Genomic DNA, 24,941 nt, shown 5'->3' on the forward strand with positions numbered 1-24,941 from the left:
ACACTGTTGAATGATCAATGGGTCACTGAAGAAATCAAAAAGGCAATCATTAAATTCATATAATCAAATGATGATGATAATACAACATACCAAAACCTTTGGGACACAATGAAGGCAGTCCTAAGAAAGAAATTTATAGCTCTAAGTGCCTATAGTAAGAAATTAGAGAGTTCACAAATAAACAATTTAATGCTTCCACTTCAGGCCTTGGAAAAAGATAACATGGTAAACCAAAAGTCAGTAGATGGGAAGAGGTAATAAGGATTATGGCAAAAATTAATGAAATAGAAACCATAAAAATAATACAAAGAATCAATGAAACAAAGATGTGGTTCTTTGAAAGGATAAACAAGATTGATAAACCCTTAGGAAATTTGACCAGAAGATAGAGAGAATAGACAAAAATTAATAAAATAAGAGATGAAAAAGTCACCATTACAACAGATAACAAAGAAAGCCAGACAACTATAAGAACATACTTTATGAATATTGTATTGACAGAAAGACAGAAATGTAGATCAATATATAGCAATAAGGCAAGACACTCTCATAAAATGGATACAAATTGGAAAGGAAGATATTAAATTATCACTATTTGCAGATGATATGGTTCTATACATAAAATATCCTTAAAACTCTACCAGAAAACTGTTAAAATTGATAAATACTTTTAGCAATGTAGCAGGATGCAAAATAAATACAAAGAAATCAGTAGCTTTTCTATATACACACAACAAATGTGCAGAGAATGAAATCAGGGACTCTCTCCCATTCACAATTGCCTCAAAAAAATAAATAAAGTACCTTGGAATAAACAACTAAGGAAGTGAAGGAGCTCTACAATGAGAACTTTAAAACACTCAAGCGAGAAATTGCAGAAGACAGAAGGAAGTTGTAAGATAGCCCATGTTCTTGGATCAGAAGAATCAATATTGTGAAAATGTCAATCTTATCAAAAGCAATCTTCATATTTAATGCAATCTCCATTAAAGTTCCAATGGCATTCTTCACAGAAATAGAAAAAAAAATCCAAAATTTCATTTGGAAGCACAGAAAACCTCAAATAGCCAAAACAACTTTGAGCAACAAAAATAAGGCTGGTGGTATCACCATACCCAATTTTAAGCTATATTACAAGGCCATAGTAACAAAAACAGCATGATATTGGCACAAAGACAGACATGTAGATTAATAGAACAGAATAGAGGACCCAGATGTTAATCCAGGCAGCTACAGCCATCTGATTTTTGACAAAAATGCCAAAAATATTCATTGGAGAAAAAACAGCCTTTTCAACAATTGGTGTTGGAAAACTGGATATCTATATGTAGAAAGATGAAAATAGACCCTTCTATTTCCTCCATACACAAGAATCAAATGAAAGTGGATCAGGGACCTTAATATCAGACCTGAAACTCTGAAATTGCTAGAGGAAAAGTTAGGGGAACCCTTCAACATATTGGCATGGGTAATGACTTTCTGAATATAACGCCAATTGCTCAGAAAATAAAACCACTAATCAACTACTGGGATCTCATGAAATTACAAAGTTTTTGCACAGCCAAGGACACTGTGAATAGAGTAAAGAGACAACCTACAGAATGGGAGAAAATCTTTGCCAGTAATACGTCTGACAGAAGATTAATGTCCAGAACAGACAAAGAACTCCAAAAAAAAAAGAACAATAAGAAATCAAACAACCCAATCATAAAATGGGCTATGGAACTAAATGGAGAACTCTCACTGGAAGAAACTGCAGATGGTATATAAACATCTAAAAAAATGTTCTATATTCTAGCCATTAGAGAAATGCAAATTAAAACTACCTTTAGATTCCGCCTCTCTCCCCTCAGAATGGCTACCATCAAGAAAACAAATAACAATAAATGTTAGAGAGGATTTGGTAAAAGGGGAACCCTTCTGCACTATTGGTGGGAATGTAATCAGCCATTGTGGAAATCAGTGTGGAGGTTCTTGAGACAGCTAAAAATAGATTTGCCATATGATCCAACTATAGCCCTCCTAGGCATAAATCCTAATGACTCTTCTTACTACCTTAGAGATACTTGCATAACCATGTTTATTGCTACTCTATTCACAATAGCCTAGATGTCCATCCACAGATAAATGGATAATAAAGATGTGGTACATCTACACAATATATTTCTATTCAGTGATGATGCAATTTGAAATTATGAAATTTACAGGGAAATGGATGGATCTGGAAAGAATAAAAGTAAGTGAGGTAACTAAGACCCAGAAAGCCAAATGTCACATGATCTCTCTCATATGTGGATCCTAGCTGCAGTTGTATAGGGTTGTATGTGAGCTGAAACCAAAACTCGGTAGCAGAGGCCCATAAGCTAGAAAAAGTTTATAAAAGAGGGAGGAGAGGTAAGTTCTTAAAGGGATAATATTGTATATATGTAAGTTGAAGAACAGATTACTGGGAGGAGAAAGGCCTAAATGAGGTCAGAGAAAGAGATTGTATAAAGGAAGGGCAGGGTGCAGAAGGTCAACCAAAATTCAAGATATTCTGAATAAAACATTTGAAAATCTACTTTCTTGAAAAATGGCAGATCCAGAAGCCATAGATTGTTACCAGAAAATTTTCAGTGCCAAGGATGGGATACGTTCCAGTGAGGCCATGGGAGTTCCCTATTGCCTGCCAAACATTATAGGCTATTGCCAAGGCCGTTGGTTTCCCATGAGAAAGAGATAGTAAGACCCTATTGGTAAATACTTCACATGCCTGAGTGGCAAAGTCACTGAGAAATCAAGCTAAGCTTGTGCTGAGCAAAATACCTTTTCCCTATACCCCAGCCAACAGAAAGCTAGAAAAGGCTGCACTGTATGAAGACTTACGGGAGACAGAATCATCAGCAGGGAAAACAGTGGACACTGGTAGCCTCAGGTTTGGCCAGACAGGCCAAATGACTGAATGAGGACAATAGTAGTTATATCTGCTGAGGGAGAAACCAACTGCTTTATAATTGGCTGAAGGCCCACTCTATGGGAGGGAATACATGCCTGGTACTGAAGACCTAATAAAAAGCCTATGGCATAGGGGGTCATGGGCCTTAGTGGTATAAAGTTTGCTCTTTTCTGGATAAGTGAATATATTACTCTCACCAAATTGCCCTGAAAGCACTACAATTAATGTTCATATTTATATATTAATGCTACTTTCACTTCTGTTTAGAGAAGCTTCTCTTTTCAGATGGCAATGACCACTGGGATGACCCAAAAGGCAACATAGTGCTGAGAAGAAGGGATGGAGGAGTGTCCAGCACTGAAACATCTCTCAACCTCCAAGGCTCAGGGTTCATTGCAGAAGATGTTGAGGAAGGAATGTAAGAGCCAAAGGAAGGGTGCCACCCCTTACATACAACTGTTCCAACAGAAATTGACCTCAATATCCAAGACCTTGCAGTGTCTAGCAATACCTACACAAGACCCTCATAATAGGATAAAAAGATGATGGCATTAAACTAAAAGAGAAACTAATGGAGAGAGGGAGGGGATAGGACTGAGAGCAAAGTTATGAAGGGGATAGTTGGAGAGGAGGGAAATACCATGGTTTGTTGTCTGTAAGTATAGAAGTTTATATATATATATATATATATATATATATATATATATATATATAGAGAGAGAGAGAGAGAGAGAGAGAGAGAGAGAGAGAGATGCCATCAACAATATTCTCACAAACAAAAAGAAAACACCTTAAGAATAAAACTAACCAAATATATAAAAGAACTTTACACTGAATATTCCAAAACACAAAATGAAGAAATTAAAGAAGGCATTAGAAGGTGGAAAGTCATCTCATATTTAAGCATCTATATTCCTATTATGAAAATGGGCATATTACTAAAACCCATCTAGAAATCCAATGAATCATTCATTACAATTCCAAATAGATTTTCACATAATCAGAAAAAAAAAAGCCTTAAAATTCGCATGAAAACACAAAGGCTATTTAACAGCCAATGTAACCTCAAGGAGAAAGTGGGGCACAATGTTGGAGGTTTGCAGTGACCAACTTCATATTGTGTGCTCTCACATTAACTGTCATGGTGACCAGTGGAATAGAAGAGAGGGCCCATAAATAAACTCATTTTCTGATAAAGATGTCAAGAACATATGTTGGAGAAAAAAATGTTTATAACATACAGAACTGGGACTGAATTCCAAAATGCAAAAGACTGAAACCTGCTCCCTACATTTTATCCTGTGCAAAATAAGCTCAAAATTGGATAAAAGGCAATAATGTGAACCAACAAGAGGCAAATATGGGGGATTACTTCAAGATGCAGGCATAGAATATGAACAGGACTAAAAGTTAACAAATAATAACAAGAATTGATGAGAGGATTTCATCAAGTTGAAAAATGTCTTCACATTAAAAAGATGGGGTGAGGAGCAAACCTACAACATGGGAAAATGTTATTTTGGTTCTTTGACAGAGGATATTAATATACAGATAATATAAATAACTCAAAAACTAAACATCAAAAGAGAAAATAATAAAAAAATAGGTAAATGGAATGACAAATTTTAAAGATAAGAAATAGAAATGGCCAATGAATGCAATAAAGATGTTCAACATCCATAGTCATCAGGAAAAATACAACCCCAAAGTTTATTTGGAATTTCATTTCACTCCAGTCATGTGAGCACTGCTGGTCTGGGGTCACACTTGGAGAATTTCACATCCTATCTTTACTCCTACTACAGCCTTTGTAAATCCTGCCCTTAAATACATGTTCTTTGCTCTAAAAAAGAACAAGTAAGTAGTACTTGTAATTTAGTCGCTGAAGGTAAATCAACCCCAAACAATTAGGCAATTTATGGATCTTACTATGTGTGGGGAATATAACTATTACATGTCCCTCTAATATATGTGGTTAGACCAAAAATATTCTTCTCAGTGGTTAGTGATCAAATTAATTAGGAGCTAATTTACAACTTTAATGCATTTTTTTCTAATTTATACACAATTGTATCCAACATGATTTTATTAGTTTCCATAAATGCAAATAAAAGAAAATTCAAAATTCATGGTTAACAATACTTGTATAAAGAACAAAAATCCTAAACTGAGGCCAGAGAACTGTCTCAGTCAGTAAAGTACATTCTATGCATGTGGAAAAAACATGGTTAAAATCCCATGCACTCATGTAAACGGAAGGAGGGTCTAGCGACTGCCTGCAATCCCAGTGTGTCTCAGACACAGACAGGAAATTCCCAGGAAAGCAGGCTAGCTAGTCTAGCTGAATTGATAAGCTTTAAGTTCAAGTGAGGTATCTCGCCTGAGTAAAGTCAGAGGCATGTAATCAAATAGGAAGACAGCAAACATCAACCTCTGGCCTGCACACACACATGGCCACATGCATGTACACCCAACCACATACACACAAGCAAAAATATTCAGTTTACAACTGTACTTTATTATTAATTATAGAAACAAATTAGGTGAACCATTATTTTTTGTTATTTTAGGTCTGCACTTAACAGATTTATGGAGAAAACATCAATTTTAAACATTTATTCTCAACTCCCTCTTGCATTATTCAATGGCTAAGAGGCCTCTTGCCAATTTTCTTCACAATTATTGTCTGTAATTGAGATCAACAATGGATACCAATACAGAACCAAATCTCATTCATAGTAACTAATATTAATGAGTGTTACCCACATGCCAGAGAAAAGATTAAGTCGCTATCATGCTATTCTCTTTTCCATAAATTTCACACTATCCCCTAAGACTTGGCCCAATTCTATCTAACTCCAGAGACTCTTAAATGCTGCATTCATTGCCTTTTTGTAGTGCGCAAAAGTATGCATTATATAATGTGACCTTAAAAGAACTCTGAGGGACAATTTAGATGTTTTTAATTCTATTTCGTGATGGCCATATGGGGTTCCAGAGAAATTAAGAAGCAGTGCTACTATCTGAAGCAGGTCTTCTGACCAAGAGTATGCTTCAGTAAGATAAGACTAACATGACTCAGAGATCCATGGTACAAAGCTCACAATGTATGTGATGGCATACTTAGAAATCATTTTTGCAAGTGGTTCATCTAGAGGGCTTGCATTTGTGCTTACATAATGAGTGTGTGTGTGTGTGTGTGTGTGTGTGTGTGTGTGTGTGTGTTTAGTACAACATTAAGAACATCTACATGCAAACTTCCGTATTAAGACTTTGAATAGCTTTTGGGCCTGTCGTAAAAAAAAAAAAAAAACTCAGGAAAGTCAGGAAAATTTACCAATGATGAAGATCCCAGATAGCAATTTCAAAAGTTTAAAGGTATTTAAAGTAAAGGTATTTAAAGGTATTAAAAAAAACAATTAATAATTGAGATTTTTTATATTATTGGAAGCAAACACAAGTTGATGAAACAAAACTAGGAAGTCACAGAAGTTGAACACATTAAAGATTATTAATTGAATAGATCTCAGGATTCCAGGCTTTCCTAGTCAGTAGATAGAAGGAATTCCCATGTGGTGAGTTAGAAAATGACCCTGATTGTGCAGCTCCACAACCTTTTGAGACTCAGGGACCTATGTGCTGAGGTGAAAGAGGAAAAGAAAGAAAGGCAACATATTTCCTTTCTCAGCCACAAACTGAAAATTATATATGGTCTTCTTCTGCATTCTGTGTTCTGTGTTAGTCAGGGTTTGCTAGAGGTGTAGAACTGACAGAATGAATATATATTGCAAAGGATCTCCATCACATTGGCTCACACATTATGATTTTCTTGGCTGTCTGCTTTCTAGAGAGTCTAAGAACCTGGAAGATGCTCAGCCCATGAGGCTGGACTGATTTAGCAGTCCCAATCTGGCACTGGAATTTTGGAGGACTACTGGAGAGATGGTGCTGGTCTTTAGTTCACATTGGGAGGCACAAGAAACTGCTTTCTTGTCCTGTAATATGAGACAGAGTATGTCAATAAGTTGTGCAGGATGGCCTTGAGCTCACTCTGTAGACAAAACAGCTCCCAAACTTTTGATCATCCTCTCTGAGCCCAAGTGTTGGTGTGGCCTCACAGGGTACCCAGACAGGTGCAGACTGGAGGAAATTGTCATGGTTCCAATTCCATTAAGCTCTACATTTATGAAAGAAAAAGCATTTCATACCACTTCATCCTTGCCTATTTCACTTTGTGATTACTTTCTCTTCTGGTCTTTATAACACAGTTTGAGTCCACGCATTTGGAAGTAATTGAACAATATGAATTTTAACTTTCTCCCTTCGTGGGAAGTAACAGATGTCTTGTTGATTAGGATGACCTCTGGTTGACTGTAGAACAGGAGACAAACAGGAGCCTAATTGAATGAAATCTCTACCCCACAGGATGTAGTTGAAGATAGAGAATCATCCTAGTTAGGTAAGCATGACATCCTTCAATTTAATTAAAATAACACTGTAGAAGGATGCTGTACTACATGAAGCAAAATTCATGGAGTACAATTTCTTCTTTTTACTTTAGAGCTAATTAAAATCATGTGTAATCTCATTTGAATTATACTTAAATTAATAAATATAAATAGATGAGAGACAGGTAGATAGGCAGGCAGCCTGTGGATTTTACTTATATAGAATTTGTCTGATACTTTGAGCAGAGAATGTTATTGCTAATGAGTCATTGAAATGTTTGAGGCTTTTTCATTTTCTAAAGCAAAACAATTTCCTTGAAAGGTTGAAAATCATTTGAATGAATCTATAAAACAGGCGGTAAAATGGTTTTTAGCACAGCTAAGGAGGTGCCGTGCTGGTCTTAATGAGGTGCTCGCTTATGAAAGAATATTATCATACTTACACAAATCATTTGTTTCAGTGACATTTGAAACAGCTATTAGTGCAAAAATTTACACCTATAAGCCCCACTTTACCATTTTTATCACATACCCAAGAGTTTTGAAAAGCTAGATTACCCATGGCAAATTTTCTCCTTCATCATTGGAGACATTGATTTTATTTAGCACAAATGACTGTCAAAATATAGAAGATTTTAACCAATACTGAGGATCCTTCATTCTGTGTTTAAATAAATGAACTTAGTTTGGTTGCATTTAGAAATTTTTCTTCATAATCTCCCCCCCCAACAACCTACATAATTAAGACATAAATTGTCTCAAATTAGCATGCAAAATTGTCATTTATTATACTGTGGAAACTTCCATTCAGAATTATATGGCATATATAAAAGATGTGATGCCTGTTGTTGAGATTATGCAAGATATGAAGACAAAGATGTCTTTGCAGAGAACTGTCCAAATTTCCTTCTTAAGTATATTTCATTGACAATGATAGGTGTGTTCTGGGAGAAGAGTAAAATGTAACTGGAGATATCAAAGAATACCCAAGACACACAGTTATCTTAAGGTCTCAAGTATGTGTGATGCAGTATGTTCTGGCTGGAACATAGCTACCTCTGATTCCCCAGATTACAAAGAAAATTTTGTGTTTCTCTTGTGTCTCTTATGGAATAGTCAATTCTGTTTGATTTTTGACAGTGTGCACTCTGTGAGGAACATGGGATCAGTAGACAGCTAGCCATGAAAAAGCTGTGGAACTTTTACCTCTAGGTCCATTAGGTCTTCTATAAGTCCTGCCATGGGTTGATGCTTCCCCACAGAGCCATGAGCATGTGTATTGCATCTTTCATTCCCACCTATCTCTCTTCTGACTCCCATTTCCCATATCGCATGCATTTGTAATTTGTTCCTACTGGTCAATATCTTATATGTAACTCACTTCTTTAACAACTCAGAGACTTTGCCAGAGGATATCTGCAATATGTGGACATTATATGAAGAATTCTGTGAAATTAATGACAGATACAGACTTTCAAATGACTCAGAGCTTACTTCCAACAATTGCCCAGGAAAGGGCATGAGCTTCTAGACGAGCAAGTGGTCACCAAGTTATCATTTCACAGATGACTGCAGTCACCTCCCGCTTCTACACATGTACTCTTTCATTGTGTTCACAATGTAACTTAATATATCTGCATATGATTATACACATTACATTTCAATACATTTATTTTCTTGAATATATTAATGGTATATAGATGTGGTACTGCCATATCATACCTGAGAATCCAAAGAAAGGAATGAAACACTGGAAAGCCTTGCCCATCAACTTGTAGTATATTCAAACTTGATTCATGTAGATTTTGAGAATTCTACAATCTTTTCTAAACTTATAACAAGAAATGGAATGCAATATTTTGTTTTAAAAAATACATACAATACTAGATTATTCTCATGGTCAGTCAGTGTGTTATACTTTTGGGGAGAGCAATCTGGCCATAGAGTTGTTTGAAAAGTTCTGTGGGTGATCCTAACAAGTAACCAGTGTCCTGAACCAGTGAACTAGAGCTTACAACACTGGAGTAAAGAAGATAGCTTTATTCTCTGATCTATTCACTGTTACCTTTATCCAGCATCTCTCCACACAGACACAAATGTCATAAAAAGTATAAAATATTCTTGGTTTAACTTGTTGGCTTGTTTTGGCCATAAGTTATGTGCTATTTTTATAAAGGTTCACATTATAAGAAACAGGGGAAACAATGGTTTAGAAAATGCACAAGAATGAATGGTGCCTACCTGAACCTACTGAAGCAGATAATAAGAAAAGGAAAAATTGGAAGAACATTGTAGTTACATAAGGAAATGCATATAAATTCAGATCTCTAGAGCCATTCTTTGAAGGGACCACTTAGGATTTCAAGCTCTATTATATATGAAGCTCTGTGTACTCTTAGGTTCTATAAGGTCTTATTAAGGGATGCAGAAGAAATTGTGGTTTCTGAAAGGACTTTCCTTTCAGTCATGCTAAAAGCCCAGCAAAATCACATGTGACTGGGTCCTGTAACTGTCCATCTTCTAATAAGCATGTGGGAGGCATTAAGACACTTTTAGGACTGTAAGTGAAGGCTTTCTTACATTAAAATAACTCTATGGGCATATTGTGCCCAGGAAAAACAGCCACAGCTTTTGATAATTCACTCATCTTAGATTTGGGACTGCCCACAAAGTCATTGTCTGTAGTTGATGACAGGAGGTGAGACCAAAATTTGTTTGATCACCAATCTGAATAATGAATGACAAAGGGTTTTATCACTAGCAAACCTGGCATGAGAGCAGCAAGCAACACCAATACTGGAAAATAGATTTCTGAGGCATTAAACTCTTACATTTTAAGGAGCTGTCAACAAGGTCGAGCCTCTCCAAGTCCACCTACCCCAATGCACTGCATGGTAGATACTAAACCACAGACCCCTTAAGTCAACTCTGCATTTATTTTCATTTTTCTTTCAGATGAACAAAACTTCACACAGCCTTTCTTCTGTGACCATAACTTGAAAGCAAATTACTTTGGAAGGTTGACAGATAGCTCAATATTCTTATTTCCAAGTATAGAAAATGGTTTCATTGTAGAGGCTTAATTCTAACAAAGAAAATCAGCTGAAGTCTATATCCTGTAGAAATCAAGATAAGCACTTAGAGGCCATGATTCACTAGTTATATGTGGTAGGAATTTGGATCATGGCTGGATTTTTCTTGGTAGGTTTATAATTATGAGCATTAAGATCATTGTTTTTTGAATAGCATATTTATATGCATCACAATTATGAGTTTTATTTCACAGAAAACTTAGTGTATTGTTAATTGAGAACTTCATTGTATGAACATTTTACTAATGGTTATACTCCCATTGGATTACACTCTTATGTCCCCTATCTCTCACCCCACATTCCACTGAGCCCCTCATCAGAGGGGCCAACATTATTAACTGCAGGGGTCATGAGCATACCAGTGTTTATCTGTGGGGAGGACAGTGCCTCAGAATACTCCTTCCCACACTGTGGCTCTTGCGTTCTTTCAACTACCTCTTTGTAGTGTTTCCTGAGCCTTAGAAGGTACACTATATGTCTCTTTTAGTGATGATCTCTCCACAGCCTCTGACTTCCACTTTCATGAATTTTGAGTCTCCTTGGTGTCTACTGCCATCTTCCTGGAGGAGGTTCTCAGGCTATCAGGGAGAACAACAATCATAATTTAATGTGCCACTTCCTTGGTGATGTTGTCTGGGCCCTGTTTGACTTGTTTTGTGTCTGGCAGTTTGCTTTCTAACCTTGAACTGATAGGTCTAAGGTCTCCCTGAAATTCACTCTTCTCTTAAAAAGCATATTGTCTAAAGGGTGAGAACAGCATTTATCAAAGGGGACAAATACAGACATGTAGAAGGCATTTGCTGAGAATAACCTCCCCTTTTAGCCAGAGAATCATGGAAGCTTCCCTCTAGGGTCCATGAACTTCCAAGTCATAGACTTCTAAACTTAGATCTCAGTTCCAGGTCTAAGTTCCCTCCAACTGATCAGGCCTCATATCCAATCAGGGAGCAGTTGGTTGCCTTCATAGCCTGTGGGTCACTATTGCACTGATGTATGCATCTTGCCTGGCTGGTTGATATTGTAGTTTGCAGGACCCTCTGCTGGTTCACACTGTTGTTGACCATTATCTGCCAGTAACTCACACAGAGTTTCTAGCACTATAAAGGCTAGCCAGAAGGAAGCTGGCTTCCATCTCAGCTCCATCATGATCTCTCAATATTCTGTGACCACAAACTGTGGTATCTTCATCAATGAGGTCTTAGTATTTAGATCTGGTAGGTAACCAAGTGCTTTGGCAATGTCCCTCATTGTCTTGGGAGCCTCATGGGTCTCCCTACCCAACAGCTCCACTGTCGGTGGTAACCCAATTATGGCACTAGGATTCCCAACAATAGCCTGTGGTTTTAGAATAAAGGTCATCTTTTAACTCAGGTGCTGGAGACAGTGACCAGGAGAGCTAGCTGAAAGTGAAATGGGGAGCCCTTTTCATACACATGAATTCTTCTCCATTTCTATGCCTTAGTCTTACCACTACTTGAGAGAATCTATTCTTGATAGAAACAAATGTCCTCTACCAGATTTCTGTCCCAACATCCCTCTGTGAAGGCCTTCATGTTCCAACCTAATGATGTAGGATCTAGACAACTAAAATGCAGTAGGGTGAGTGCCAGGACAGGCCTATGAGACTTGAGCTCCACAGCAAAGGAATGATGGAAATGGTTCCATTATTTCCCCGCTGTGGGCACTGGTGCCTAAATGGGGGCCAGTGAAAGGAAAGGAGAGCCTGTAGGCCAAACATGAGATTAGTTTTTCATGTGCTACATTGAGATTTTTAACAACAGAGCTACCAAGTCTTAACTCACTCCAAAAGCTGTTAAGATACCAATTAAAGAATAAAGAAAGGAGAAACAATGCAAAATGATTACTTTCAACAGTAAGACATAAATTTATACAAAACTATCCAACTGGATACCTTTCATCTATTGAGTTTGTCCTTCATTCCCTCTTTCATACAAATCACCACTCTCTAAATTCAAGTATGAGCACACCACATTATAAGTCACCTTGGACAGTTTCAGTTAGGGTTAAATTTTGTTTTGAAAGATTAATCCTGCCTCCATGCTTCAGGGTTCTGGATTTTAGCCTCTAGACAGCTTATTATCAAGGCTTTTATTTGGCTTTTGACATTTATCTAGCATGATACACCTTTAACTGTCAGCTTACTGTGCATCAAACCAAAGGTTATATTTGCCCTTATAAATTCCCTGCTCAAACCTCTGCCTCCTCTCTCTCTTGCAGCAAAAAAAGAGAGGAAAAAAGAGAAAAAGATCATGTCCATATCTGTCCAGGAGCAACACAGCTTTCAAAGGTGGCTTTCCCTCAGCAGTGTTTCCAAGTTCCACTGAACTTTTCTCTATGAAACAATGATCATCCTTCTTATGCCTCCATGCTGGCCTGTTGCTATTTGCCATTACAATATATTCCACTGAAATATTTAATGAAGCCAGCTTAGTAGAAGGACTACTGATGCAACCAGGAAAAGAAAACATTAAGATAGCTTGATATGGCCAAGTTTTCAATCCATACACACACATCACTTTTAAAAGAAAGTCTTATGCATTGTGAGTTTGGGTTATTGGACAGATAATTCCTAAAACAGAATATATAAGGTTAGAATTTGACTTTTTGTGTGATGGTACCACTGATACATTCAACCCAATATGTTGAAAAATCAAAGGTTTCTGCCAAAAGAATCGCTTTCTGGGTAGAAAAGGCTATGTTAATATGTCACCATCTTGCTAAACTACTACCTAAAAATCACTTAGAGAAGACTATGACTTCAGCAACTACTCTCTTGTTCAGTCATAGCTAAGCACTTTTCAAAGCTTGTTACGAGCTTTGAAGGAGTCTAACGATCTTCCACTTAATGACAGTCCTCAGAGCTGGACAACTCATCTTTTCTTTTCTTCCCATTATTAACACTTTTGCTTCTGTACAAAATGATAATTTTAACATATTTCCAATCATTTTCCTTTGCTTACATTCACCCATTACCCTCCCTTTTACACATAAGGCATCTGCAGGCACTAAAATCTTGTTTTGATACTATAAATTGGGGGGTATATGCCATCAGACCCCAGCATAAACACCAATGTGCATTCTAGCTTTTGGCTAATGATGATGCATCAACACTTCACACCAGTTGTACAAATGAGAACTGCTAGAGATAGAGGAAACTTAGGGATACTTGGCAATAAAAGGGTTTTTTGTAGTTTCTATTGTGTGAGTGTGTGTGTGTGTGTGTGTGTGTGTGTGTGTGTGTATGTGTGTGTGTGTGAGAGAGAGAGAGAGACAGACAGAGAGAGAGAGAGAAAACTTTAATCTTCCCCAAAGAATAAAGTCTATTCAGTTAAAATTTTTAAGAAGGTAACAAAGACAAAAATCAAGAGGCTGGAGGGAGTGATGGTGAGCGGGGGAGCTTCCTCCACCTGCGCTGACATTTTGCAGTTCACTGCCAGCAGGGAATCCCTGAAATCTGTGACTACTTGAAAGCTGCCTTTGCTTCAGCCACTGGCCTCTTCCAGACTCACACGGAGCACTAAGCAGCAGTCATCCTGTGTGTGACAGCTGAATCCTAAGTCTGACCTTCACTTCCTGTCATCTCCAGAGAAACATGACTATTGCCTGTCACAGAATGGATGGACATAAACAGCATATTGATGTGAACTGTTACAATATTGAACTTATACTTGTTTTTGACTTTATTGAAAATCTCACATGTAAGCATAAATATATCTGAAAATAATCACCTCTCCATAACTTTTCCCATTTTATCCATCTTCCATTACTGAACTTCTTCCCAACTATACCCTCTTCTTTTGTTAATTACTACCCTCCATACATATGCACATATACATATTGTACTCTGATCATATCCCCTGCCCACCACCACCATCATTTTCCCTCACGCTTTTCCTGAGCCCTTGTTTCTATTTTGAAGTCTTTCTTTTGTTGCCATCCTCCGTAGTCCATGAAAACATGCTGATGGGCTCAATATTATGCAGGTCTTGTGCAGGTAATGACATCTGCTCTAAGGCCACTTATGTAATGGCCACTCTGTGCCTGGAAGACAATGTTCCAAAGCACTCCTCTCCATCACTTGACTCTTACATCCTTTGTGTTATCTCTTCCCAATAGTACCTGAACCTTAAGTGGTGTGATAGAGATGTCTCACTTAGTGCTGAATAGCCATTTATTCTCAGCACATTGCTGACAACTTAAATAACTTAAATTGTATTAGTCTCACTTTAATAATATGAAGACTATTTTTATATAATTAAAAAAGCATCCACTATAAAATTTCTCCCACTAACACAATTACTTTTCTCCATTTTATTGATTCTAGTAATCATCTAAATATGTCTATAAATTATTTGTTGGATTTTTCCTTTGAGATTTTTTTTAATTTTGTTGGTTTTTACTTTGCTTTTGTTGTTTTCCTTTAAATTTTACTTATTTTTCCATTTTTGGCAGAGTACTATATATATATATCATAGATATACTTTCATATATCATATATATATATATAATATCATGTATATCATATATATGTATACATATATGTTATATACAATCTTGATCTTATGCCCCAATTTTCCTATCTTATATCTCTTCCCTCTCTTTCATACTCTTTTTCTTCCCCATAAATTTCCATCTTTCATCTTTTTTTAATCCATTGAGTTAGATAATTAATGCTGGCATGTTCATGGGTAGAAAAATATTCACTGTAAAATTAGCAACCTACTAGTAGCTACACCCCTGATCGTGACCCACGTCCCCCAGCAAGCATTAGCTCCTATTAGATCCACTTTGGTTTGATCTCAAATAACCAACCTCCCCTCATTGATGATTAAGTATTGACAGGCTCAATCTTGTACAATAAAACATAGCTGCTGTGAGCTCATGAATTCAATGGCAGCATAGCACAGCCCTCCTAGCCATCCTCCTGCAGTTACATTCTTCCTGCCTCTCTTCTCTGAGGTTCCCTGTGCTTTTGAGGGGGTGTTTTATATGTCTTGTTTGAAGTTGAGCACACAATAGTTACTTATTCTTGTCAATTTTGCCTGCAAAGCATGACTGCATTAACCACTGCTCATTGTAGTAAGAAACATGTATGGTCAAGGCTTCAAGTAGTATAATCTATGGAAACAAATATAGATAATTAATTAGAAGGTAGTTTGTTATCATGTCTGTTAGCATAACCACTCTGTAAGTTCCCTCCTGGAGCCTGTATCCTTATCTTTTGACCAGGTTTATGCTGTTTTTCCTTTTGACTTATTACTGGAGAACTCAGGTCATTTAATCTATACAGAAAGTTTTTTGTCACAGTTTAAATTTTGCTGATTGTAGTGGTTTGAGCAGATGTCCTCCATATACTCATGTGATTTGAATGCTTGCTCCCTAACCCATGGTAGCCTAGGAGGTAGAGGCTTGCTAGAGGAGGTGTGTCCCTGGGGGTTGGACTTGGGCTTTATTAGCCTCTAGTGTTAGTTGCCAGTGTTAGTTTGACTTAATCTCTTGCTGCTGTTTTCCACCTGCTTTGCTGAGGTGATGTCTACCCTCATGCTCATGCCCTGACATCATGGAGCTTCCCTTGTAAGCTAGAATTCTTACTGTAAGCCATAATAAATACTTTCCTCTCACTGGCTGCTTTTGCTCCAGCAATTAGAAAGTAAATGCAATGGTGATCATAATCATCTAGTGTATCTTTACATTGGTAGTTCCTTGAGGACTTTTTCTGTTTTGCAGTTGATTTTTATTTCGGCTAGAATTTCTAAAAGGTTACTATTATGTGTTTCCACTCAGAGTTACACATGTTTAGTCACTTCTCTTTTCCAGATGCCAGCAGTCACAGAGGATTCTGGCTATATTGATGCTCACAACTGGATGTGGTAAAATGGTGACATTTAGTTCCATCATTCTTTCCTAGCTTATTGCATAAAAAGCAGTTATAGAATGCTCATTAGTGATATACTTAACTTGATGTATGGTTGCATAAGAAAAGTAAAGACTTGGGCTGGAGAGATGGCTTAGCAGTTAAGCGCTTGCCTGTGAAGCCTAAGGACCCCAGTTCGAGGCTCAGTTCCCCAGGTCCCACGTTAGCCAGATGCACAAGGGCATCGGGAGTTTGTTTGCAGAGGCTGTAAGCCCTGGCGTGCCCATTCTCTCTCTCTCTCCCTCTATCTGTCTTTCTCTCTGTGTCTGTCGCTCTCAAATAAAAAAGAAAGAAAGAAAAGTAAAGACTAGATTCTTCTACCTTATTTTTCAGTTTTCCAAACAGTAAATTGGTTGTTTACCATCCTGAGGAGGTGCTCAGTACCTTCTAGTAAGCTATTGATTTTCACAGTTTCTAGACCTCAGATACATCAGTGTAAACTTACACTTTTTAATTCACACTTCTCAAGTACTGGTATGGAATGAGAATCCTAATAATCATTTATATCATGCACAGTAACGTAAGTATCGAGGTGCATGTGTGTGCCTTTCTTGAGTAGATGACAGGGAACTACACTTTTATTTCCATTTCCCTTTCAACAATATAATAATGGCCATAGTCCATAACAGCACATGATTTGTACATGTGTACATTGCTTCATTGAAGGAGTATATCATTCAGTCCCCTACTGAACATTTGGATTGTTTTTATCATTTGACTTTTGAAAACCTGTTGGAATCAATATTCTTTTATGATGATGATAATGACTTAATTTCAACCTAACTATATCTAGCATACTCTACGGAATTTCAAAATATGTGAACATTTTCTACATCTCAAGATGTTGAATTATTAAAGTCAATTTACATTTTCTAATTGGAAAGTCTATCCTATCAAAATGACAGGAATTAATGCTTATCATTTCTTAAAATCCTGTTAGATTTACAGGTAATATTACTTAAGTTAATCTTTAGGGTAGCATATAAATTATGGGTTAATTTAAACTTTTCCTTTCCTATCACATTCCTTTTCATTTTTTTCTCTTGTCTTACTGCTTTAGTTAACTCTGCAAGTACTATATAAAGTTATATTGGAAAGAGTGACCACCCTTATTTCATTCCAGTCAGGTCTGTCATTAATATATTTTATTTTGTTGAGATGTATCAGCTATCTCTAGTTTTATCAGGAAATTTATCATAAAGAATTGTTGATTTTATTGTAGACCTTTTCTATATCTATCAAATTGATTATGTAATTTATATCCTCAAATGTTTATGATATAAAACTTTCATTGATATTCATATGTTGAAACAAATTCACATCTCTGGGAAGGAACCAACATGGTTGTGATATATGATATTTTAAAATGTATTCTTGAACTTAGTTTCCAAGAATTTTAGAAATTTTGTGCCCATATTCACCAAGGAAATGGGTCCTTGCTTTCCTTTTTGTATCCTTATCTGATTTTGGTATCCGGCAAATACTGTTTTATAGAATAAGTTTGGTAGTTTTAGTCTTCTTTCTCTGTCTTTTCTGTGGGACAGTTTCAGAAGCATTGTGATTAGCTGTTCCTTAAAAAAAATGGTAGAATCAGCATTGAATCCCATCTGATTCTGGGCTTTTATTTGCATGCAAACTTTAATTATAGCTTTTAACTTATAATTTGTTATGTGTCTCTCTAAATTGCTTATATCTTCTTTATTTAAATTTGGCCAGTTATAGGTATTTAAGAATTTATCCATTTCTTCTAGATTTTTCATTATAAGTCTATAATGTGTGATTTCAATATATTCTATAATGATTCTCTAATTTTCATTATAGCCTATTATATCATTTTCCTTTTAGCTTTAATTTTATTAATTCACATCTTCTTTATTCTTCAGTTAGTTTGGCTAGGAGTATTTCAGTCTTGCTTATCTATTGAAAGAACCAACTCTTTGGTTGATTAATCCTGTGTATTATGCTTTTAGCTTCCATTTCATTAACTTCTAGCTGGTCTTTATTATTTCTTTTTATTTTTTTTAATCTTATTTTATTTTTTTCTCAATTTTTAAAAACATTTTCCATGATTATAAAATATCCCATGGTAATACCATCCCTCACCCCCCTTTCCCCCTTTGAAATTTCATTCTTCATAATATCCTCTCCCCATCTCAATAAGTCTCTCTTTTATTTTTATGTTGTGGTCTTTCCCTCCTCTTATGATGGTCTTGTGTAGATAGTGACAGGCACTATGAGATCATGGATATTGAGACCATTTTATGTCTGGAGGGAGCACTTTGTAAGGAGTCCTACCCTTCCTTTGGCTCTTACATTCTTTCTGCCACCTCTTGCTCATTAGACCCTGAGCCTTGGAAGGTGTGATCGAGATGGTACTCAGTACTACAGTCACTTCTTTCCAGCACCATGATACCTTCTGAGTCATCCCAAGGTCACTGCCATCTGAAAAGATAAGCTTCTCTACCCAAAGTGAGAGTAGCATTAATATAAGGGTATGAATATTAAGAGAAGTGCTTACTGGGCAGTTTGATAAGCATAGTATATACACTTATCCAGACATCAGCAGATGTTACACCCCCAGGGCTCATGATTACCCCTGTTTTAAGTATTCAGTATCAGGAATGTATTCCCTACCTTGGAGCAAGCCTCCAGTCCAATTAGAGGGCAGTTGGTTTCCACCATGACAGACATGCCACTATTGCACCTGTTGGCTCAATTGGCCTGGCTGGCCAATTATAAGGCTTGCAGTGTCCACTGGTGAGTATCTTCATTGGTGGTAACTCTTTCTCCCATTGAACTGCATGTAGAATGGCTTCTTCTAGCTTTCTGTCAGCTGGTCTACATGGAGGAGGTTATCAGCTCAGTTCCAGCAGGATATCTCAGTGGCCTTGCAGCCCAAGTATGTGGAGTCTTCAGCAATAGGGTCTTACCATCTGCAAAAGATACTGTGAATAAAGCAAAGATGCAACCTACAGAATGGGAAGAAATCTTCACCAGCTAAATATCTGGTAGAGGATTAATATCTAGGATATACAAAGAGCTCAAAAAGTTAAATAATAAGAAATAAAACAAGCCAATTAAAACATGGGATATGGAGCTAAATAGAGAGGAGGAAATACGGATGGCGTATAAGCATCTAATAAAATGTTCTAAGTCCCAAGTCATCAGGGAAATGCAGATTAAAACTACATTGAGATTCCATCTCACTCCTGTTAGATTGGCTACCATCATGAAAACAAATGACCATAAATGCTGGTGAGAATGTGGAAAAAGAGAAACCCTTCTACACAGTTGGTAGGAATGCAATCTGGTCCAGCCATTGTGGAAATCATTGTGGAGGTTCCTAAAACAGCTTAAGATTGATCTACCATATGACCTAGCTATAGAACTCCTAGGCATATATCCTAAGGATTCATCTCATTTCCTTAGAAGTACATGCTCAACCATGTTTATTGCTGCTCAACTTGGGAAATGGAACCAGCCTAGATGTCCCTCAACTGATGAGTGGATAATGAAGATATGGCACATTTATACAACGGACTTCTACTCAGTGGTAAAGAAAAATGAAGTTACAAAATTTGCAGAAAAATGGATGGATCTGAAAGGATTATATTAAGTGAGGTAACCCAGGCCCTGAAAGCCAAGCACCACATGTTCTCTCTCATATGTGGATCCTAGCTATAGATGATTGGGCTTCTGTATGAGATTGAAAAAACTCAGTAGCAGAGGCCAGTAAGCTAAAAAACAGATACAAAGGGAAAAGGATACTTAATAGGTTGGTATTATATATATGTGAGTAGAAGAATAGATTAATGGGGGTGAAAAGGCCCAAAGTGAGGTCAGAGGAGGAGATTGAATAAAGGAAAGGTGGAGGGAAGGCTAATCAAAATCTAAGAGGATATAAATAAATTATATGTAATCCTCCGATTTTGGACAATGGTCTTTATTATTTCTTGCCACCCACTGCTTTGCATTAGCTATTTTCCTCTTATTTGGAGAGTTATGAAGTCCATGCTTGAGCTCTCTCTGGTATTTAATGTTAAGTATTTGCAGCTACAGACTTCTCTTTGAACTCCTTTAGTTTTATCCCAGAAGTTCTGATAATTTATACTTTCATTTTCATTTGAATCCGAGGACTTTTAAATTTTCCTCCTGACTTCTTCAATGACCTCTTTTTCATTCAGAAATATTTTGCTACATCTGTTTCCTGTTCAACCTCCTATAACGCCAACAATTCTAACTTATTTCAATCATCATTGGCTGGAAAATTCATTTTCAAATGATTTTCCAATGCTGTACATTTGGTACATTTAATCTTAAAATTTTAAAGCTTTAATCATGTACGTACAAGGTCAGAGAATGAAAAGTGCTAACATTGTATGTGTATTTTGTCCTAATTTTGTTTATGTTTCCAGAACTAATTATGCATGAACTGGAATAAAACAAAACAACAAAGAAAGTAAATAGATATGTTCAACATAACAAATAATAACTCTTGAACAGTATAAAAAGGAAGAAAATTTACAAATTACAAATTTTATAAACCTTTATTTATTTGGGTATAACTTTAAGAATCTAAATTTTTATACCTGTATGCACAAAAACTTATGACAACAGGTATCAACATTTTTTAGCTTTCTGCAATGTCAGAGTATCTCAGTATGGGCCTAGCATAGTGGCACATCCAGCACTCAGTAGAATGTGGAAGGATGATTGTGAATTCAGGAAAATCTTAGGCTGCATAGCAAGTTTAAAGGCATCTAGGTCTATATAGTGAAGTTGTCTTAAAGAGTATAAAATTAATTCAAGAACGGTTCAGTGATACATAGTCTCCTCCTTATATAGTGATAAAGAAGGCTGAATGTTCAAAAACTGTTTGTATTTGGCTGACTTGTCTTCATTTCAATTTGTAAACCTCTCTCTCTGCATGCTATCTTTTGATCTTTATCATCCATACTAAAGTTGATCGCTTTATTTACAAGGTAGACAACTGATATTAAAAGAGGAAGAAATTTGGCCAATGCAGTAAATACTAGTGAAATAAATAGGACTTTTCATCTGAATCTGGTTATGTTTGTCATACTTCACTCACTTTTGATCCACTGGCACAGAATATGTGCTTGTGGTCAAAATTGAAGCAGGGCATACATATTATTTGAAAAGCAGTAGTTTGATTTCTTTGCTTACTTTTCCTCATTAGAAATGTGATGCTGTTGGGTCAAATACATTGCAAGGTATACTGGTGTGGTTAATAAATCTAAGCAATAATTTTGCTACTAAACTGAAGTCTCTACTCTGAAATTTGTAGCTAGAAGAATAGGTAAACTTTATAATGTTACCTACCCTCAATTAACAGCTTATTTTCTCAGAATGCAAACCAAGGAGACACAATTACATGTTTGTGATGTCACACTGGATTCAGAGCTGATCGTGTTCTCTCTGTAATTCTCACTGAACATCATCACTTTCCACTCTGGTATCTCAGCCTTCAAGCTAGTCATGGTTCAAGTTTTACTTCAAAAAGGTCTTTATTTTTATCATCTGCCTTACTGGTTCATTTCTTTCGGCTTTCACTTTGCAATATCTACTCTTAACTGCTCCAGGTGCTGAGAATATGTTCAAAATACAACTTGTACAGAATCTCCATCCTTATGGTGCTCACATGCATACAGAAAAGACAAGTTACGCATAACAACATTGTGTGGTGTCATTACAGTACCTTGTCACAAAGCAAAGTGAAAGGAAAGCCTTTTCTGCTTAGTAGCTGCAAGGACATTGACAATGTTATACAATAAATACTTGGATGCATCAAGAGGCTAAAACAGGAAAAGGAAAAAGGAAGAGTGTAAAAGTTAATGAGAATATAATTAAAACTGAAGAAAATGTAGGCTAGGTAGAAAGGTTACAACAATGTCTGTGAATAAATTAGAAATTAGAGAGAAGTTATTTTCTAGAAATGTTTTATTTTGTTTTATTTCTTTATGAGAGAGAGAGAGAATGGGCATGTCCAGGCCTCTATCCACTACAAATGAACACCAAACACATGTGCCATCTTGTGCATCTGGCTTTATGTGGGTACCGGGAAGTTAATCTGGGTCCTTTGGCTTTGCCGGTTAACTGCTAAACTATCTCTCCAGTCCCTTTTTCCAAGAAACGTTTATCAGTAGATAATGACAGTGATAGATTAAATTTAGAGTTGGTCTCAAGTAAACTATACTTTTCTCAGTAGTAAGGGAGTCCAAGATGAGACATAAATTGGCTACTGTATACTGCATAGAAAGGGGTCCTCAAATATATAAGAACAGAATTGTGGGTGGGTTTACATAAGTAAAATGTATATCAAACCTTTAATAAATACTGGCCATGATATTTTGAATGTGAAATGTTCCCCATAGTCTCCTGTGTTTGTGGTTAAGCCTCACACTCAATCCACAACTAGTGGTAATTGTGGGAGGAGGCGTGTTGCTTAGGGAAGGCCTTGGGCTATTATAAACCTTGCCCAAGTGAGCTGACTCCTAATGCTTCCACTAAGATCTATGACAAGATGCGAACCAGCTTCAGGCTGGTAGGGAGTGCTACTTATGTTGACACAAGGTGTTTGAAAACAGTGAGAGAATTTTTTTCTGAATTAAATATTGATTCTTAGAGCTCAAAGGAGAGATTCTAAGAATGGCAGGAAGAATGAGAAGATAGAAGTAACAAGGGAATATTGCAGAAAAGTAGCAAAATGAAAATTTGGTTTGATGAGCTTACATTATCACAGATGGCTTCTGCAGTTCCAGAACCAAACACTGCAAGATTTAGCGCTGTTTAAATCCTCTCTGACTGATATCCGCACATTTTTAGGGGAGAGAGGAACTCCGAGCTTAGGATATCTGCAATATTTTACAGTGGATAGTAAGCATTCCTAACCTATATTCTGGAGGGAGAAATTATCTCTGTTATACAAAAAAAAAAAACCCTCAAAATATCTTCCCTTGTTAGTGGGTGACACTTTCTCCAGGAACAAAAGCCATTGGTTAATTCTCTTTGAGACCTAATCTGGAGCAAAAAGTGATGAATATCTTTCCTGAGAAGATATGTGGGAGCCTCAAACACCATTAGAGATTGTCTCCAACTACTTGTTTATGGTGTTTTCTTTAGACTCGGGAATTCTATTGATCTAAAATTGAATCCTCTTTGTGACACAAACCGAAGGAATTTATCAATATTCTATTTATTTTAAACTATTGACTTATTTTTAAATGAATGTATTGTAATATATAAGGTATATAACCTGTCTTGGAATGAACATACATAATAAAAGGTTTATCACAGTGATGCATCTCACAGTTTCCTCTTTTGTTTTTTTGGATAGCCCACAGCTAAACTCTGCTCATTCAATCATGATTCCAAAACACAATACATGATTGTTGCTTTGAGACTTCACGATGTATATTAGGCCTCCAAGATTTACTCACCCTATCTATCTGCTATTTCATATCCTCTCACTCCATCATTTCTACCTCTAACCCCCTTTTTTGTTAACCACTCTTTTATTCTATACCTCTGTGTATTTTGTTTCTTTTTATTTAATGTTTATTTTTATTTTTCCCTGTTCAACATTTTTCTGTGGATTTAGTTTTAGACACTATGAATATAATTTTAAAGCTCTGTGTGTATGTATGTGTGCATATATCTTACCTATATATAAATTTCTTGGAACAGTAATTTGTCTTTTAGTAATTCTATAAAAATGTGATCACCTTTATTGATCTTTTGATATTTTATCCTCTTTTATAGAATATTAATTTATTTGATATTGTCATTCTAGACTATATTACTATAGCTTGTCTTTTTGTTCTTACTTAAATTTCATATGATTTATTTTGTCCATTATTGAAGTTCTCTTCTTCATGCTCTATCCAGTCTGCTGAGAAGTATAATAAAGGACTTACTAAGTACCAAGATATTCTACCACTTTCAGATGATTTTCTGTCAATCCATATGTTTTTTTCTGATACTTTTCCATATATGTATGTATATATATATAATACTGTTTTCTAATTAGATACTGTCACATATTAATTCTAGTAGGCTTTTTTTTTTGTTCATTTTTATTTATTGAGAGTGACAGAGAGAGAGAGAGAGAGAGGTAGAGAGAGAGAGAGAGAGAGAATGGGCACACCAGGGCTTCTAGCCACTTCAAACGAACTCCAGATGCGTGCACCCCCTTGTGCATCTGGCTAACGTGGGTCCTGGGGAATCGAGCCTCGAACCGGGGTCCTTAGGCTTCACAGGCAAGCGCTTAACCGCTAAGCCATCTCTCCAGCCCAATTCTAGTAGTTTTAAAGACCCTTGTGTATACATATGTGTAGTAATGGTGGGTGGGGGTAGAATATGCACATGTATGTACAGATGGCTGTTCTGTGTATGCATGTGGAGACCAGAGGAGAACATCAGGTACTCCACCCAGTCATCCCTCAACCTCATGATTTTTTTTGTTGTTGTTGTTGTTTGTTTGTTTGTTTTGTTTGTTTTGCGGGGTAGGG

Source organism: Jaculus jaculus, chromosome 2 (assembly GCF_020740685.1).
Source record: "Jaculus jaculus isolate mJacJac1 chromosome 2, mJacJac1.mat.Y.cur, whole genome shotgun sequence".
NCBI classification, from domain to species: Eukaryota; Metazoa; Chordata; class Mammalia; order Rodentia; family Dipodidae; genus Jaculus; species Jaculus jaculus.